Source organism: Trachurus japonicus, chromosome 5, assembly GCF_045865225.1.
Source record: "Trachurus japonicus isolate A0001 chromosome 5, Traja_1.0".
Lineage (NCBI taxonomy): Eukaryota > Metazoa > Chordata > Actinopteri > Carangiformes > Carangidae > Trachurus > Trachurus japonicus.
In genome coordinates, this window is record NC_140911.1 from 15,300,914 (window position 1) to 15,319,570 (window position 18,657).

General features: G+C 41.1%; 1 protein-coding gene across 2 annotated transcripts in view; it reads left to right on the forward strand.

The window, feature by feature from the left end:
• The window catches only part of cdk18 (cyclin dependent kinase 18), a 79,231-nt gene that overhangs the window by 35,852 nt on the left and 24,722 nt on the right, over positions 1–18,657 (forward strand). The window lies entirely within an intron of this gene.

Below are 18,657 nucleotides of genomic sequence, written 5' to 3' on the forward strand. Positions count from 1 at the left end.
GGATACTAGTAATGTGGGAAGGGCCACTCAAACACACAGAAGTCGATCCATAACCACTGTACACACTGCACTGTTTACCTATAAGCGCCTGCATGTGTAATTTGGTGTGTGTGTTAGCAGTGTACATACATACACAAAACTGGTTCCCTTTTTTGGATCACTGTCATGCATTGTTGAATCATGCAAATTCCACACTGCTGTATTGTTAATGTTACAAAAATAAAATTGTAGTCTTGTTAGACGTTACACTTAGGTTGAAAGGCTGGATGTTTAAGTTGCTTGTACTCAATAGTTGGACCTCATCCTACAGCCTTTTTTCTTTGTAATAGTGAAAACTTGTTCTAAAATGATCAAAAAGCTCTCGGCAAACTTATGTTTTCTTTATACGTGTACATTTTCTAGGTTTTTTTTAAGTATATTTTTTGGGCGTTTTTGCTTTTATTTGATAGCACATAGTGAGATAGACAGGAAAGGGGGAGGCAGAGAGAGGGGGAATGACATGCAGGAAAGGTCTGCCCGACACGGGATTCGAACCGGGGACGCCTGCATTGAGGACTGTAGCCTCTACATGGGGCGGCCGCTTTAACCACTGCGCCACGCACCGCCCCTACATTTTCTAGGTTTATCATCAAAACAAGTGGCTGATTTAGTTCTACACTACGATACAATAACAATGTTGCTCTTTTATGTCCATGTCTTGTCGAGTACATCCTGGGACATCTAACTATAGCCTCAGTCTTTAATGACAAAATCATGTATATAGCCATTATGTGTTTATTTAAGGTCCTTTTGTAGGATTGTTGTTTTAAATCAAGTCAGTTGGAGAGTCTTTTCAAGCACTGAGTTGATGTTATTTAGCTAGCTAGCTGAATAACCTGCTAACGGCAGTTTCAGCTAGAAAATACAAACTTTTTTTTTTCTTTACCTCTGTCCTAAATCAATGATCAACCGTGTCAAGCAAAACCATCTAAATATTTAATGTGAGATGCAGGACATCTTAAACAATACCAGCCACTCATCTCATTGGTGAAAATTGGGTTAGGTTAGATAGAATTAAGTATGTTATATCAAGAAACTAGCACAAAACTATGCTATGAAATAAAGCTATTATTGAAACTAGCAAGTTTAAGACTGTTTAATAACTTTGGGCTGTATCTGTGATACAAAACAGGACAAATGGAAAATACCAAACATGGACGTCAGATCACTAAATGTTTCATCCCAGCCGTGGCTTTTGTTGCATTCTGTCAGTTTTTGCCAGCGTTGTGTCTTTTCGTCTTTTCAAGTCACATTAGGACACCAGCAGAGCCCTTGTTTGTTGCTTCACGTGATGATTGTACAGTTACAGCTTTTGAGCAGTTAAGTCTTTGCTTCAGATGTTACTGTAATTGTGAGTCTATGGGAGCATTTTTTTCTTTTGCCTTGGCATTCTGCAGCTGAGGCACAATAGTAATGTTTACATAAGCGGCTTATTATTGAGTCCCTGATTCATCACACAGCCCCAAGCCCACTCAGCCATGACAATGTGAAGATAGACCCGAGCATATTCAACAATAGCCCTGGCACCAGCACTAAACACCACTCACAGATGAGCAAACACATGCAAACATTTGGTTAAACACACCAAATGGAGGGCAGTTTGCATTTCAGCAGCCGATCTTCTGGCTACTGTGATGAAACACAGAAAGGTTAAATGCTTCAGCAGGTAAATGTCTTGTAAAAATAAACCCATCATCTCCATAACCTCAGACTCGGGGTCCATGCCTATTTATTCTATGATTGCTGTTTTGTGGTTCTAGATACTGTTTCCAAAACAACACAGAGACCACCAGCATCAGATTGTTTGGCTCTGTCTTTGTGTTAGTGTTTTTGTGTGAAAAGATTACAAAACAACTGTGTGGGCAAAATGTAAGAGTGCCATTTACAAGATACTGACATTATAGAATTTCTAGGTAAAGCACTTTTCCTCTTCTTGTGCCATGTCGAGATCACATAGAAGATTGTCAATTTTTACCACAGAGCAGTGTGCTCCCATGTGTTGCTGTTACTGTTTTTTACTTTTAACAGCAAAAAAACTAAGCACAAGAGATACATTATATCATCACATTATTGCTGTGTTCTCGTTGGTCAGTACACAGTAGAATAAACTGGAACAAAACAAACGCACAGTAAAGTGAGAGTTGGTACAGTACACGTAGATAAAGTAATAACCAGTGCAGCTGCCAATGAACATGCACACAACAACTATGTCAAAACAGCACTGATGCACTCTGTAGTGTTAAAGGTTTTCTTACAGTCAGTATACCAAACCTTAAAATTGTGAACATTCCCCATGATTAGCTAAACTGACTTTTAATGGTGTGTTATTACCATGCATGTTGATATGCTGCACCACTTTTTTGCAATTGCTGTAGTACTGTAGCAGCAAACCTGCAGCAAGAATCACTTTGAAAATATGAGCATGCTTGTTGTAATTTTGCTTCACTATATAGCACAACTGAAGTCAAAAGCTCTACAGGGAGTTTTGAAGTACGGCGAACAAAGAATGTCATACAGTAATTACATAGTCATAGTGTGTAAATATCTGGGATATTTTAAGATCACATGTTCTGCCCTTGGAGGCTGTTACACTTTTGATTCTGATTATTCATTAATTAAAGTTGTATCAAGGACAAAGCACATGTGGGTTCCGTAGGAAGAAAACAATGACAAACAAACACATAACACACATTAGCTACTAGTTCATTACCAAATTTGAATATTCAATTCACGGTTTGCCCCTATATGACTTTAATATGATGCCTTAAGTGGTATCTTAATATTTATTTTAAAAAGTATAATTTTAACATGCAACAACCTTAGATTAAAGGTACACTTAATCATTTTGACAGCTTTCAACCCCATTGCCTTGTCTTTGCAGAGATTGCTCAAATCATAGACATAGAATATCAGAAGAAGTCACCACAGTAACATCAGTATGACATGGTCACGTTGTTATACCAGAAAATGGTCAAATTTTGTCTTTGTCTGGACAAGCAGCAGCCACATGCTCCCTCCTGCTCTGCTGCTGCTGCCAGGGTCGCATTAAATCACTGAAAAAAACCCTGAAGGGCCTTAAGTGTTGCTGGGCATGCTTTCCTCACTGTCACACAATACACTTTGAAAGCTCCTCACAGGTGGGCGGATGGTGCATTCACAGCTGAGCTATCCAGCTAATTTAAAATTATCCATTCTATCTCTGGCAGCAATTGTTATAAAGAAGTGTGTTGTTTTCAGGGAACACTGGACAAACGCAGGCACCATGTGCCAGGCACGGTCTGACTGAGAGAAGCTATTTGATGACTGGCTGGGTACCCTGAAGTCCAGGAATTACCTATCTGTGCACGAGGGTGGCCAGTGTGTTCCCTTGTAACGGCCATGCTCAGCAGTGTTTTGGTGCTCCGCATAATTGCAGGCCTCATTCTCCCAAGTTGTTGGTCTAGTCCTGCAGCTGTGATGGCTTATTATCTGCCGGCTTGAACACGGACACTGGCAGAAGGCACCTAGGGAAATATATCATGCATTATGTGTGAGTGGTGTGAGGTAAACTGTGAGTCAGAGCTGCTCCTGTCAGTAGCACGGCCGTGAGGGAAAAGTCAAACAACCGACACATCAGAATAATCACACACATAATGTGACATGAAACAATCTGACAGATGTAAAGGTCTAAAGCACAGGTACACTCCTTTAATGTTAAACCAAAAAAGATTGTATGTATGTAACTCATTTAATCGTGCAGGCCAAGAGTCATGGCCTAATATCAGTGACTGATTAGTTGTGACATCACAAAGTTACAGAGGCACTGACTTGTTTTAAGGCTCAGTATATTTTAGGAGAGAGTCTGAATATGTATTTGGAAAGACGTGAATGATGAGATGGAGCCAAATATTGCTGAAGTAGCTGAAGTACAATATGAAGTAGAAAATTTCAGGGATGTAAACAGCTCTATTTTCAGCAAATCTCTCTTTTTCACACCAATTTGATTAATTTCTGTTAATCATGTAGATCGGCAAAGGTTTTTTATTTTTTAAGGGAGTGGGGGCCTCAACCAACATGCTACAGTATTTATTTCACATAGGTCCACCTCCACCCTGTAAACGCATAGCAGTGCAACAATGAGCCTATATTTGCGTTATTTGTTTAGTCATTACTGTCTTAATTATTTAAAATCACTATAAATTGAGTGCAAGTCTATGGGAAACACTTATGAGCTTGTATGCCGCGCAGTCATGCAGTATTTTGTGCACTGTGTGATGGGAAAAGCATAACTTTTTAGGTGATGAAGGGCCACAGTCATCTCTGGACCTGGTTCACGCACAATCCAAGCTTCGACTAGATCTCTCTTTGTTGTTTTTGTAATCAACTTTTTTATTGATTTTAAACATTAATAACAAAGGAACCAAACACACACATTGAATACACAGAACACCGCCACCCATCCCTCCCCCTTCCTCAAACTCTCTCTTTGTTGACCACGCATGCATTTGCATCCCTGAAATATATCACAATTATTTACAGTATATGGGAATGGTACATTATTGAGACATTTGATACTGTGAAGATCTCTGTATTGCTAGAATTATGATGTTTCTTTGTAATTTGATGTTTCATGTAATAATTGTTGCGAAAAAAGCAACAATCGAACCAAAAAAAACAACTTCCTATAGAAACATGCACTTCATGTTTACATCAAAATACAGATAAAGCAATTTTTAGATTAAACAGATACGGATCATGGTGTCTCTGCACACCCCCCTGTGGACTAAGTACTTTGATACTTTTACTGTGTTTATATAGAACCTCAAAGTGATCTGCCATCAAAGAAGACATGGAAACCTTTATAGTATTTTATATAGGACATGGCCTACATTTGCATTTCAAACTAACCAGTTAGTATGCATCCCTTGGGTCTTTTTTCTTAAGTAAATTCAAACACAAACCACACAAAGGTGAGATTTACACTTCAGTGGTGGTGCAATCAATACATTTTTCAGTTTTGACAATTGATGGTTGTTTTGGCAAATGTAGAACTAGTTAATCTCCTTATCCCGACTATAGAGCAGTGGACAGCCGCTGGCCTGTTTTTCTATAGGAACCATACTGGGGCTAATACACTTCATGGATATCACTAAAGCACTAACATGGCTGATGTAACACATATCAGGGGAAGCATAGTGATATCATCAAAGAGTAGTGCACACACAGTCTGACTGCTAAGCCTAAAGCAAGCCCTAGTTAAGTCCACAAACAACATTTAGTGTTGCAAGGAGGAAAGTGAAAATGACACATAGTAATAATAATAATTCATTCAACTTGTATAGTGCTTTTCAAGAACCCAAAGACACTTACAGAGAAACAAGAAGGGTAGTGAAAGATGGGGAGGACAAGCAAAAGACAACACAAACAGGTACAGATAAGATTGTTTAGCAGGTTTTTGTTCAGCTGAAGTTGAAAAAGTAAAGCTCTGGCTGAACTTCATATTTCTCTCTTTCAGCAGGAAGTCTCCCAATCTAATTTTACACTGTGCCCTTTTGGCCTCGCTGCAGTAATTTCATGCTTTCAGTCACAACAAACGGGCGTCCATTAGGCTGAGCTTGTCTGAGGATCATAACCATCTGTGTCACTGCTACTACCTCCTCCACTGACTCTTCCTCTGCGGCTATTTCACTTTCTTCCCTCTCTTTACTCAGAAACGGGTTTACTCTTCTTCCCTTGGTTTCTTTGTTCACCAGAGCTAATCATCACTAGAGACATTTTTAATTTGTGTCGTTCACCCACAGCTTCCTAATTCTTCTCTAATATCACAAAGAATTTAGTTTTTTTGTATACAGCAATTTTCCCTAAGTTTGGCTCAGGTCATACATTTTCAATGTCGAACACTGGATTTTCGTCATTTCTAAAACATAACAGACCACTTTTCCAGTTAGTGTGTCACTACCGGAACATAACCTGGTGCTCCTCTGCAATCTTTAAGACTTATCACATGTCACCAGAAAACCCAAAGCAAATGGGGTTTTCAGACTCTAGAAGAATCTAGAACAACGAGGCCACTGCACCCACAACAGTTTGTCGCTGCACCAGGCAAAGCTTGTAGGCAGTGCTGTTTGGCGATCACAAAGTTCAACACCTGGCCAAAGCACGGAGAGTAAACAGGAAATAGATCCAGAACCACTCGCTCTGTCCTCCGTGACTACCCTGAAGAGCGCGCTAACTCAAATGATGAGCACCACATAAATTGCGTTCTGTCTGGAAGCTCCATAAGCAACAGGAATTTTCACTCATATCTCTCTTGGCTTTAAATATGTATGAAGTATGAAGGTGCACCCACTCTCTTGAAACGCTGTGACCATTGCCATTCCTCTCTATCTTTGCTCTGAAGTCCTTGTGGATGTCAATCACACACTGCAGACATTAATGCAACATCCTTCTGAACAACTACTATTAATATTTTGCCGCTGTAGCTCTGTGGTTAAATGCTGGTGTACATGTGCTTAAGTGGACATTTTCTAAAGCTGATTGAGCTGTGGTGTCTATTTCAGGAAATACAGGAAGTAATTTAAAGCACACATTCAGAATGAGTGTTTGGCTACATTTGTGCTGTGTATCAATTTGCACACTTAATTACTTACACTGACTTTTTTGAGTGTCTAAGTGCGTTCACACTGACAAGTATGGCAAAATGCACTGTGCATGTACTGTTATTGCCAGGATGGTGCACTCAGAAAGGGCAAATGTTGCAATCGTCATTTCTGGTAGGTGCACAACGACCGTATTCGATTTGAGACAGCGCTACCCTGTTGAAATCTGTTCACTACGGAAATAAGTACATACTGTAGTATACTACATGTAAATGTACTTATGGAAGTATCCAAATTGAGACACATGGTTGATCCGGTTCCATTTCTGCACCAGTTTCAAGGACAGAATCTGTAGGTGCAGCCAAAGTTTGAAGTCCATTGTGGTCGTGGCAGACAGTGGCAGTGGGATGTTTTGGTTACCTTATGTGCTCAGAAATCAAGTTAAACTGCAGTTACATACTTCTCTTCTTACCCACACACTACAGTGACGCACTTTGCGCTTGTTGATCCCTTCATCATGAACCGCCACTAGCGGCAGGCATGCATCTCTTCTTTTTGCAAATGCTGCCATGCTAATACTGTATGACCTCCAGTTTGCATGGCAACAGTTCAGTGTGCTACAACGTGTGAATCTGTGGTGGGTTAGTGACCTAGGTAAAGGAGTTCAGTCATCGTTTGGCCTTTTTCATAACAGGGTTAGATGGAGCTTGAAGTGGACAGGTGCAACATTGTAAAGGCCTGTAATGTTGAACAAGCAGCCAAGCACAAGGGTAAGGCTTTGAGTATTAACCCAATTAATGTGATTACCATTACATTTTTTCTTTGCTTGATATCTGGACCTACGCTGTAATTTGGAAAGACTTTTAGATGGAGTTCAAACCAGTTGAGGTTGTTTGGGTATCTGACTAGAATGCATCCAGTGTAATTCAGGGATGTCCAAGGAGATGTAGGATCATACCTAAAATGCACTGCAAGGAATGCATAGGTCAAGTAATAACTGAGGACAAGCATATCTGACAAAACACAGTTCTATCATGCATTTAAAACTACTGCTTTGATGCAGTGGAGTGCTGGTCCTGGCCACTCGTTTTGGATGGGCAGCTTTGACTTTGTTTTGAGTGATTGGATTAAAATTCTCATAACCTTAGTTTTTGTTGTTCTGTTAGTGAAACACATATGAAGCTGTCACACTGGGACTGTCAGTACTGTATGTACTGTATGAATGTCCAAGCAAAACAACCACAATGACGTGAGTGGCCTGTTGCACAAACCGTGGTGACCTGTGTTACAATAGGCCAGTCTGATGCTGACCCCAGTGCTGTTGTTATTCACTCGCGGCCCCTGGGTACAGTAGCTCCACTGTTCACATGGGGGCAGAGGGTGACATATAGACAGAAACAGAGAGAAGGACAGAGGGATTTATTGTTGCTGTCGACTCATCTCTGCTGTTATTGACGCCTCAGTTATTATTGCTTTTCTTAAAATGGTTGGAGAAAAAGTATGAGAAGCTGTGAGCTGGATGATTGCTCAACTAGACTATTAGAGAAAAAAAAAGAAGAAAAATAACATCAAGTAGAGAAATGGGGAGTGTGATGCACGGCCATATAACAGAGCAAATAAAGCAGCGATTGTTGTCTAGTGAGGCCTGACTCCAAAGAAAGAGGGATGGGAGGAAACAAGAAGTCATCTTTATCACAGCTTCAGCTCAGAGACAGAGAGGAGACGAGAAAGTGACATTGTTTCTAACTACACGACTTGTGTAACATTGGGTTTTTCCGACTGAAAGCGCAATCTCAAGGTTGGTTCACTGTCTGTCGAGGCTTAGCTTCTCTCACTACAACCCTGTGGATAGAGATGTCTGCTAGAGTTGATTGCCTCCGTGGGGCAAAGGGAAAAAAAACACCTCTGGGTTACTTCTATCTCTCAAACTAATCACGCTTGTCGCAGGCAGGCCTTAAACCAGTCCTGTTTTTTTTTTTGTTTTTTTTAGCAGTGTTCAGGGTGACATTGGTTTTCACTGCAGCATGTAGGAAGTAAACAGGAGAAGCTGAGAACTGGCTCTAGTCTATCCCAACTTCCTAATAAGTCACACAATGCTGTTTAAAGCAGCAATCAGATTATGGAGAGAGTTTCTCGTCAAGCTTTGTTTGGAGTTTGTGTGACTATTATCTGACTGTGATACAAGCCAGCTACATAAAACCCAGGATATGGACTAAACACAGATGCGATTCTGAAGTTTAGATGAATAGCCCTGCAAGAATATTTGGTTTGATTGTAAAAATGACTTATGTCAGATCCCAGGTAACAATTTATTCAAGTGCACCCTATGAAATTACCACGATTTAATATGTGAAAGGTTGTAGTTTCAAGAAAACTCTGAAGTACCAGTTTGAACTCTTTTAATGTCTTTTAGCTCAGTGTTATGGTTTCCTGTCCTGGCAGCTCTGTTCACCTCATTACCTGTGTTTCTAACAACACATTACCGGCCCAGCAACAAACAGCTGCATTGCTAACATGCTAGCAAAACTATGAGTTAATGCTGTCGCAGCACCACATATACAGTATACAGTCGTGCCGCTTTGGTTCCCTTTGCCCCAATTAAATAAGGTTTTGGTGTGTAAACCCAGCTAGCATATTCACACATTAGTGGTGTAAATCTTCTTATGTAACTCTCAGAAAGAAAGCAAATCTGTCTATCTCTCAACATGTTGAGCTATAAATATGAACCCTGCCCCGGATGTTTAGTATTTTGTGTGAAAACAGGCGGATATTATTTTTACTCGTCTATGACTCAATTTATTTATTTATATAATATCGTTAGTCAGACTAGTTTTACCACAGATGCTTTTGACTCAATCATATGTAGCTAGTCAGAGAAAATGCATTGGAATGGGAGCCTGACAAACAAACAACTCAGACTTAATCTCAGGTTACCTACTGTATATAAACTCAAGCTAACCTGTTCAGCTTGTAGTGTAGCTTCTAACACTGTATGAATCCAGACCTGTTTATATGAGTTTGCATTTGGCAGAGGGTTTCAGCCATCAATTCAATGCCAACATCTATATTAAATGTGTGTTATAGACCATGTTTGGAGGATAGTAGCTAAAACTGGATTAGCTGCATTGACTGAACGCACCAGCTGTTTAACTGTGATTCTCTCTTTACCACTCTGTGTCTCTGTGAAGCAGCGCTGCCACCACCATTCATCTCCTTTAGGGAAAATGTGTGTGTGTGTGTGTGTGTGTGTTTTATCTGTACACGCACACGCGCAGTTGTAAGAGCAAAGCTGTTGTTTTTCCATCCATATGAACTACTGGAGCACACAGTAATGTAACCCCAGGCCCAAGGTCAGTTTTAGAGCATATGACCAATCACACACAAACACAAATGACACAGACAGATGTGTGCATGTGCTCTCTCTCTCTCTCTCTCTCTCTCTCTCTCTCTCTCTCTCTCTCTCTCTCTCTCTCTCTCTCTCTCATTCTCACACACTAGGGCTTCTCTCGCTTTATTTATGATGTTGTGACCAATTCATGTTTTTTGGCTCTTGCTTCAGTACTCTGTGTCTGCTCTGGAGAAAAGCTGGGACATTACCTCTTCTTAAGCTATAGCCTACTCATCTCTGATATATCACATACTGTATGTTAATGTTGTGCCCTGGAAAGCTGATCAATCACCAATAGAAGTAGCGTAAGAGGATATTATTAATGGATCTTAAAATAAGTCGTCAGCAGTGAACTGAGAAGATAAGAAACCGATTCAGAATTATACAAACAAACCCTTAGTTTCTTTTTTTTTTTTTTTGTCCTCACCATCTCCCAAATGTTATATCACCAAATGGCGGTTCAACCTTTCTTTCATTTAGTTTCTTTCTGCATCCCTGCTGTTGCCCCCCTTCCTCCTGACCTGACCCGGAGATCACAGCTTGTGCTGGCAGCCCTTCTGGGTGTTAGGAACAGGAAGCTGCCATGCCAGCTTTCATAGGACAAGCACAGAAGTCGTACGAAGCTGTGGTCTCTCTCTTAGCTGGCTAATGGTCCGTGCTGACACTGTGCCAGTGCTGCTTTTGATTGGCCTCTCAGGGTCATTCATTCATTCCATCTCAGCAAACTGGGCAGGGGGGGAAAAAAAGTGAAAGGGAGAGTCTGAAAATACTTGCCCGAGGTTTTGAATCTGAACATGTGCACGTGTGAACCTATCCCCCGGCGTGAGTCACAGTGGTGTATGTCCATGCCTCTGTTGCATGCCTTATAGATTGTTAAATGTGTATCATATTTTCTGATGACTATGCCCACTGACCTGTAGAAAACCACAAAGCCCCAATTCTCTCCCATCTGGCCCCATTTTAAATGAGTACACACGAGGGGAGTGGAGTATATTCATAAAGGGTCACTCGACCACTAACATATGGCTTTTTGCTGAATCAAACAGAGTCCTTCTTAGTTTCCCCCAAGGCAACAATCACTGAACTGCTCCAGTGGATTTGGTCACTGGCCAAAAGGACAATATTTTGTTTGCACTGGACTGGTTGTGATGTCACAGTGATGACCTCGGAGGAAACAGAGAGCCAGAAAGTCCAAAAAGGAGAATGCTAGCTCAATATCTAGGTGATGTTGCACCATTCATTTTTCTTTAACTTCCTCTGCCAGAAAACAGCCAGCAGTATTAATTCTTTCAGAAAGACAGACGAGAGAAATCCTAAATGAGTGGCTGTAGTGACGGACGATGAAGGAACAGAAGCTGGCGCAGATGTGAAGCTGCAATTATGGCTCTCTGTGAGCTTGTTAACACACTCCTAGTGTGCCACCTCTTGAACTATAGTACTTCACCAGCTAGGCCTAAGTACTCTCTCAGCTCTCAGGTCACGACAGCACTTGTAAACACATCATCAGATTTCCTTCATTTCCTGTTTTCTTGTGTGCATGTAAACATGCGTTATGAATTTGGGACCATGAGCACTGGTGTTGTTTGAACCTTGGGGAGTGTATTAAATCTGGAGTAAGGGATTCCATAAGGAACCAGCATCAAACACTTTTCAATTTTAATACCAGTAAACATCAAATAATCGTGCTCCCATCTGAAATATTACAAACCAGGGCCAGTTAGCCTGCTATATTAGGGTGGGCTGGTTGAGATAACAGGTGGGCAACGTATGCACAGTACATCATGTACAAGCCGAATATGTACAAGCCAAATCTGGGTTTATTTACTCTTTAAAATGCAATAAAAATAGTTTTAAAAATCCTTCACGCATGGGCTTGCAGGTAACATGATGCGGGACACCGCTACACCGTTTTTTTAGGCACCAACGTGAGAAACCTTGTATATTTTTTTCTGCTGGTGAATACATCAAAAAGCCACAGCTGCAGTAAAATACTGATGGAAAGAAGAGTGGTGCTGAGTAGAGACGCCGACAGGACAGGTGCAGCAGAGACCGAGGAGGGAGAGACCGAGTATTTACCCACAGTTCAGAGACGGTCAACAATTAACAGACAGAGGTGCTGTGTGAACTAACTGTTTGCCCATCTTATCGTCAATAAGAAACAATACTGGTGTAGTCTGTTCTATTTTTCCATTGGACAAACGTTTTTCCATTAAGTTTGGATTGGGGGGGTCAAGAAGGATGTTTGGGTGGACTTGGCACGGAGGTCTGCCGGTGTTTAGAGTGCTGTCATTTGAAATTTATTAGAAAAGAAATTAATGTTAACATCCGAACAACATGGAAAGGATATAAACCCTCATGAAGATGCATGAGATGGGGGGAGCAGCAGAGGAAGACAAATAGAGATCAAAGAGGAGTGGGAATGAAAAAAAAAAATGATGAGAGTGGGCGCCGTAGCAACGTATAGTGTGTGAGGATCACAGCCACGGGCGAGCTGAGATTTGTTGGCACATCACTTGGACCAGATGTGTTTGTGAAAGTGAGTCTGTGTGTGTGGGTGTGAGTGTGGGTCTGGGTGCGTGTGTGTAGTCAATCTGCCACACAACTTCCTCTCTTTGACTGTGGAGCTCTGAGAGTGATGCCAGATACACCTAATTGACTGAAAACATCCAGGCCCTTAAACTGTACCACTCTCTCCAAACAGAGAAGTATGTTGTCTAGAAGATAAAAGAAACACACAGCCACTCACATGCACACAAATACACACACGCACAGAATGTCCAATGCAATCAGGAACTTTCTCATAGATGACCCATGCAATTAATTTGTTCAAGAGGGCAAATGAGGGAGTGGAGTGAATAAAACCACGATCCCAATCAGAGTAGGGAGCTGTGTGTCCTGCAAACAAGGTTTTATTTCACTTGAGGGGAGGTGAGAAGAGAACACAAGTGAGGGCAACAGGAGGAGAACAGCATACTGGAGAAGCTGAAAGAGATATTTTGGTGTGGAGCTGTCCAGTGTCTGTCCTGGGCAAGAGCCTGTACACACCAAACGTGCCATACCTAAACCTGTGGCTGCCTCAGCACAAGCCCTCTGGTTGGGCCAAAGAGATGATTTCTATTGAAGTTCACTTACAACAGAAGATATCACAAAGAACAAAATAAATTGCTAGTCTGTAAATTAACATTTGAGATTGCAGAGGCACAGATTCTCAATAGCAGAATAAGATTTGATTTGTTACTATTAAACCAACACTAAGTAACTTTTCAACCTTAATATAATATTTTCAGAACTTTTGTGATGGTACATCAACGTAAAACAGATTGAATGACACCTTTTGTCATGGCCTGAGGGGGTCTGTGTCACCTTCACTGGCACTAAGCAGCTTCAAGGTGGATGGTAGGAACCCCTCCATACAAAAAACTACAAATGTGCTGACTGCTTTGCGGCAAACGTCACTTCCCCCTTTCCCCATTCGTTAAAAAGGGGGAAGTCGATGCTAACGCCTATGTGGGATTACCGCTATCATGGCAAAAGCAGCAAGAAAACGAAAGAAATGAAAAGTTTTGTCTGAGGGGACTAAAAACAGAAAGAGGGAGAGTTATGCGGAACGGCTGCGGCTGCCGGTGGCAGAGCCGATACATTTATTTTCTAGTTGATATGTGTGCTTCCACCGGCTCCGGCATCCGCCAGCCCTCTGCAACACGCAGAGCTTCTATTTTTGCCGGACACCGGAGCATGGTGCATAAATTCAGCACAGAGCAGCTTATGCGAGACAGGAAATCGTGTACATAATACAAAACAAAACTCCTGGTTAATTTTCAAAATAAAATACGTGTTTACGGCGGATCATATGTCCCACACTACACTTTGAAAATGACTTTGGAAAGCAAAGTGTTTTCACACTACATTTCCCATGAGCCTCCGCACGCACGGTGAAATTCTTGGACCGGCGCAAGACAGATGAAAGCCAAACCATTTGCCAAGAATGTTTTCATTAATCAAGAACGGAAGTCGGAGGTTCGAAGACGATCAGATAGTGTCGTAGTTCCGACCATAAACAATGCCAACTAGCAATCCAACAGCGTTATTCCCATGACCCGCCGGGCAGCGTCCGGGAAACCAAAACTAGGAAATGCTGGGAGAGTTGACCACTAAATAATAATATCAAAATAACAATAAAAGACAAAACCATATATTTATCGAAAATTGACCCATTGTGGGTAAGATTCATCCACATTAATATGATACTCTTTTATAACCAAAAGCAAACTCCTCTGGGTAACTAAGACTAGTAAGTATGGGGCTTTGCCTATCTCCCTTATCTCGATATGCTAGATTATTGCATCCGACGAACACAACCACCAAGTAAGGTCATCTTTTGATACATTTTGACTTTGACATGCTTGTGATGATTGTTGTATTTTTCCAAACAACACGTTTGTCGGGGTTGAAACCAAAGACCTCTCACACCGTAAGTGACAATCCTACCTGTAAATCATCAAAGCACTGAAAAGTAAAACCAACCAGTTAAACAACCAACACAGCAATAATAATACAAAGCTAGTACATATTTTGAAATTCATTTTGATTCCAAGTTGATGTTGATTAGGAAATAAACCATCCGGCAAAATATTAAATGTGAGGTCATGATTCTGTCCTCCCACTCACACAGATCTAACTCTCACTCGTCTGTGCCTGTGTGCTTGAAAATGTTGACCTTCACACTAAGTGCTCAAATTAGTTTTTTGATGGCTCTGGAATTGTGTTATCATTGTACTTCCATTATTTCCAACCATGATATATGGGTTTCGCAGAAACAAGGTAGGAAACCAACAGTGTTTATAACCAAAACAAATGAATATGCTTCCATATCACTGCAGACTAGACCCGCAGTTATAGCACTGAACTGTAAACAGGAAGGAAGGTCTGTATACACTGAAAGTCGCTGCATTTTGAGCATTTTTCAGTGATGCTTATAACAAATATTTTGAAAGTCAAAGCTGAAGTTATTTTAGGTATGCATTGTGTCCCTTGCAAAACCTCTCACTTGTTAATATTTGTATACCAAACATTTCACAGTGAAGTGCAATTAAGGTTAGAAATGATCATGACCCTTGTTTTTTTCTTCTTTTGTCATATTCTCTGCTGCTTTTTATGGTCCTTATGACTTTGTAACTTCAATATGCAGGGTGAAGGAGCTGTATTGGCAAGGCAAGGCAATTTTATTTGTGTTATAAACAGTTTGTCTCAAAGGGCTTTACATGGCATCATAACAACATCCTCTGCCCTTAGACCCTCACATCAACTGAGGAAAAACTCCACTGTTTTACAGAACGTGAAGGTAGAGACTCCAGCGAGCATTAAGTGCATTCCAGGGGCGCATGACGTCTGTCTGACTACCCATTTCTCCGACCATACATTTCTTTATTTTTGCGTCCATTAATCCGACCTCCCATTTCTCCGACTTAAGTAGCCCTAACCCTTAACCTTACCCTAAACCTAACCTTAACACTGTAGAATGGATAGTTGGAGAAATGAGCCGACTTTTGGGCAGTCGGACTGACGTATGCTCCAGGGGCCAGAGCGGGGGGCCTTGAGGCTAATCTAAAGCTGCTGGCAAAATGTAAACGTAAATATTGTAAGATTGTAATACATGTTGGTGCTAATGACACCCGACTTCGCCAGTCGGAGTTAACTAAAGTTAAAGCAGATATCAGTGGAATGTTTTTGTTAATATCAGTCCTAAATAGTCCTATTTTCCGTCAGCAATCACTTACATGAAGTATTTCAGCCTAAACACGAGTCTCTCCGTCACTCTGCTCTGCTGTAACCCGAGGAGAAAATTTTCCTTGTGGGATACAAGTGTTATCCAATGAGGGGAGAGAACGGCATGAAGGGCTGTGTGTGCAGCCAAGGGATGCGCGTGAATGTGGTGACGTAGCACGAGGACCAATTGATGCCTGACAAGGGCGGGGGCTGCTAACTCATGGTGCGTTCAAGGAAACTCGTACTTTGTGTTTTTCCTTCCTGTGAAGTCATACCAGTTCGATCTGGTACGAGTTCACGGGTCGGAAGTTACGAGTGGCCGTTATAGGGAACTTTCACAGACAACAGGACGGTAAAAACACGAGCTACGGGTTACCTGGAACGCTACCAAGTCGTAGTTGTGACTTGAAGCTGTAACTTACGGTTTCAAAAGCCTGCCTTGAACACAGCATTAGCCGAAACGGCCGTGCCACTGATATCTGCTTTAACATGGCATCAGTGTGTAACTATGCAAAAACAATGTCAGATTCCGTGGTTTTCTCTGGCCCGCTGCCCAATTTGGCGTGTGACGACATGTTTAGCCGTATGCATTCACTTCATTCCATCGCTGGATGTCTCGGTGGTGCTTCGCAAACAATGTGGCTTATATAGACAACTAGACCTCCTCCTGGGGAAAGCCTGGTCTGATTCGGAGAGATGGCGTCCATCCTACTTTGGATGGTGCAACTCTTTTATCTAGTAACACAGCACATTGTATTAGCCATGCTAATCCCTGACAAGCACCTCACCGCAGTTTAACACGCCACTCTGCAGGTTCCTCCATGTTGTCACCCACCCAGCCATCCTGTCCCATAGAAACTATGTCTGCCTCGAGGCTGTAATAAGCCTAAACCCAAATCTGGAGGAGTTACTTATAGCAACTTAGTTAAAATTAAAACCACTGCTCCAGCAAACCAACTCAATAAAACTATTAAATGTGGTTTGCTAAATATTCAATCTCTCCCATCCAAGTCTCTCCAAGTGAATGATTTAGTTACTGTACAAATCACCAAATTGATATATTAACACTCACTGAAACCTGGTCGCAGCAAGAATAATATGTTAGTTTAAATGAATCTACCCCTCCTAGTTATACTAACTACCATGTGCCTCGTAACACTGGCAGAGGAAGAGGAGTTACTGCAATTTATCAGTCAAATCTGCTTATCAACCCTCAACCTAATAGTTCATATAATACATTTGAAAGCCTTACTGTCAGCAATTCTCAGCCAGACTGGAAAGCAGAGAAACCACTCTTACTTGCTGTGGTGTATCGTCCTCCTGCACCTTATTCTGAGTTCTTAGAAGAATTCCCTGACTTTCTGTCAAACTTAGCATTGAATTCAGACAAAGTCATTATAGTGGGTGTCTTTAACATTCATGTGGATGTCGATGATGATTGTCTGGCCACTGCGTTCAAGTCACTTCTGGATTCAGTTGGCTTCTCTCAGAGGGTAAACAAACCCACTCACTCTTTTAACCATATCCTGGATTTAGTACTAATTTATGGAATAGAAGCTGACCACATCACTGTTCTTCCTCAAAATGATCATCACCATTATCATCTTTAATAATATTTGAATTTACTTTATCAAATTGTATCCTACCTGGGAAAAAATCGGATGTTTATCCAACACTGCTGTTTCTAGATTTAAAGATCTCATTCCAGCAGAGCTCGATGACTGGTTTGCCATTAAATCATGCACAGATGTACAATGGACTTCCATTAGAAGAAAACATACCCTTGTTTTCTTGTAGGAACTATCTTGTTCTTAACTTTTGTGACCATCTGGCCTTTCCTCTTGTGCCACAATAGAGTCAAGATTTCAATTTGTCCAATATTTTGGTTTGTGACCACCAGGCCAGACTTCTGATCAGTTTTGATTGATTAGATTCCAGGTTTAATAACTCCTGACTCCAGTTAGTTTTTGATAATGTCATTAGCCAATGGGTTCTCATAGTTTCCCCAATGGATGTTTGATTGGTTTATTCAATATAGTCAAGAACATTACAGTCCTCTGTGTGTTATTAATTAAAACAGAAGATTGTGTTTGTTCATAAATGTAAGTTAGATGAAGATCTGACTATATTCTATTTAAAAACAAATTGTTTTGTGTTCAAAACAAACTGTTATTTAAATCAGACCTTTTCACAGCATGATGTGTTCCATTTCCATTGTGTCTGAAAATCTTAAGTTTCAAGGGTTTTTTTTTGTTTTTTGTGTTCTAAAGCAACAGCTACAACAGCCTCTACAAAATCAACTGACTGTTAGATCAGTTATTTGATGTATTTATTCCCATCATAGCAATAAACACATGTCACTATTTATAAAGATACTAACAGACCAAGCTATGAAAAGGACCCAGTGCTGTTGCTCGGTTTTTGAAACAAAGAGGTCTTTGTTCCAACGATAATTCAGTTGAGTGGATTACACCTCTCTCTCTAGACCACATTGAAAACTACAGTGTTCAATTGAACTCCAGTATGACGTGTTCTGGTGGTTCTCACATTCTACAGTGTACAGTATAGCACTACCCTGCTGAGACACAGCGGATGTCTGCCTTCACAAAGATTGCCTCACAGATTCTCACAGGGAATTAACCACAAACACATCAGCACTTTAGCCAGCATTGATTTCTGTCTGCAAAGACAGCTTACCTACTCCTCCACTCGTAACCCCTTAAACTGCTTTTTTCTCTGACAGCATTTTATTTCACCATCTTCCTTAATGCACAGACCTCTTTGCTAGTGTATAGTCATAATGATAGACACCTGACACTGCTGCCTCTCAACACAATGAGACACAAAAGACCAATGCACAACTACAGCTCCCACATGTGTCTTCAC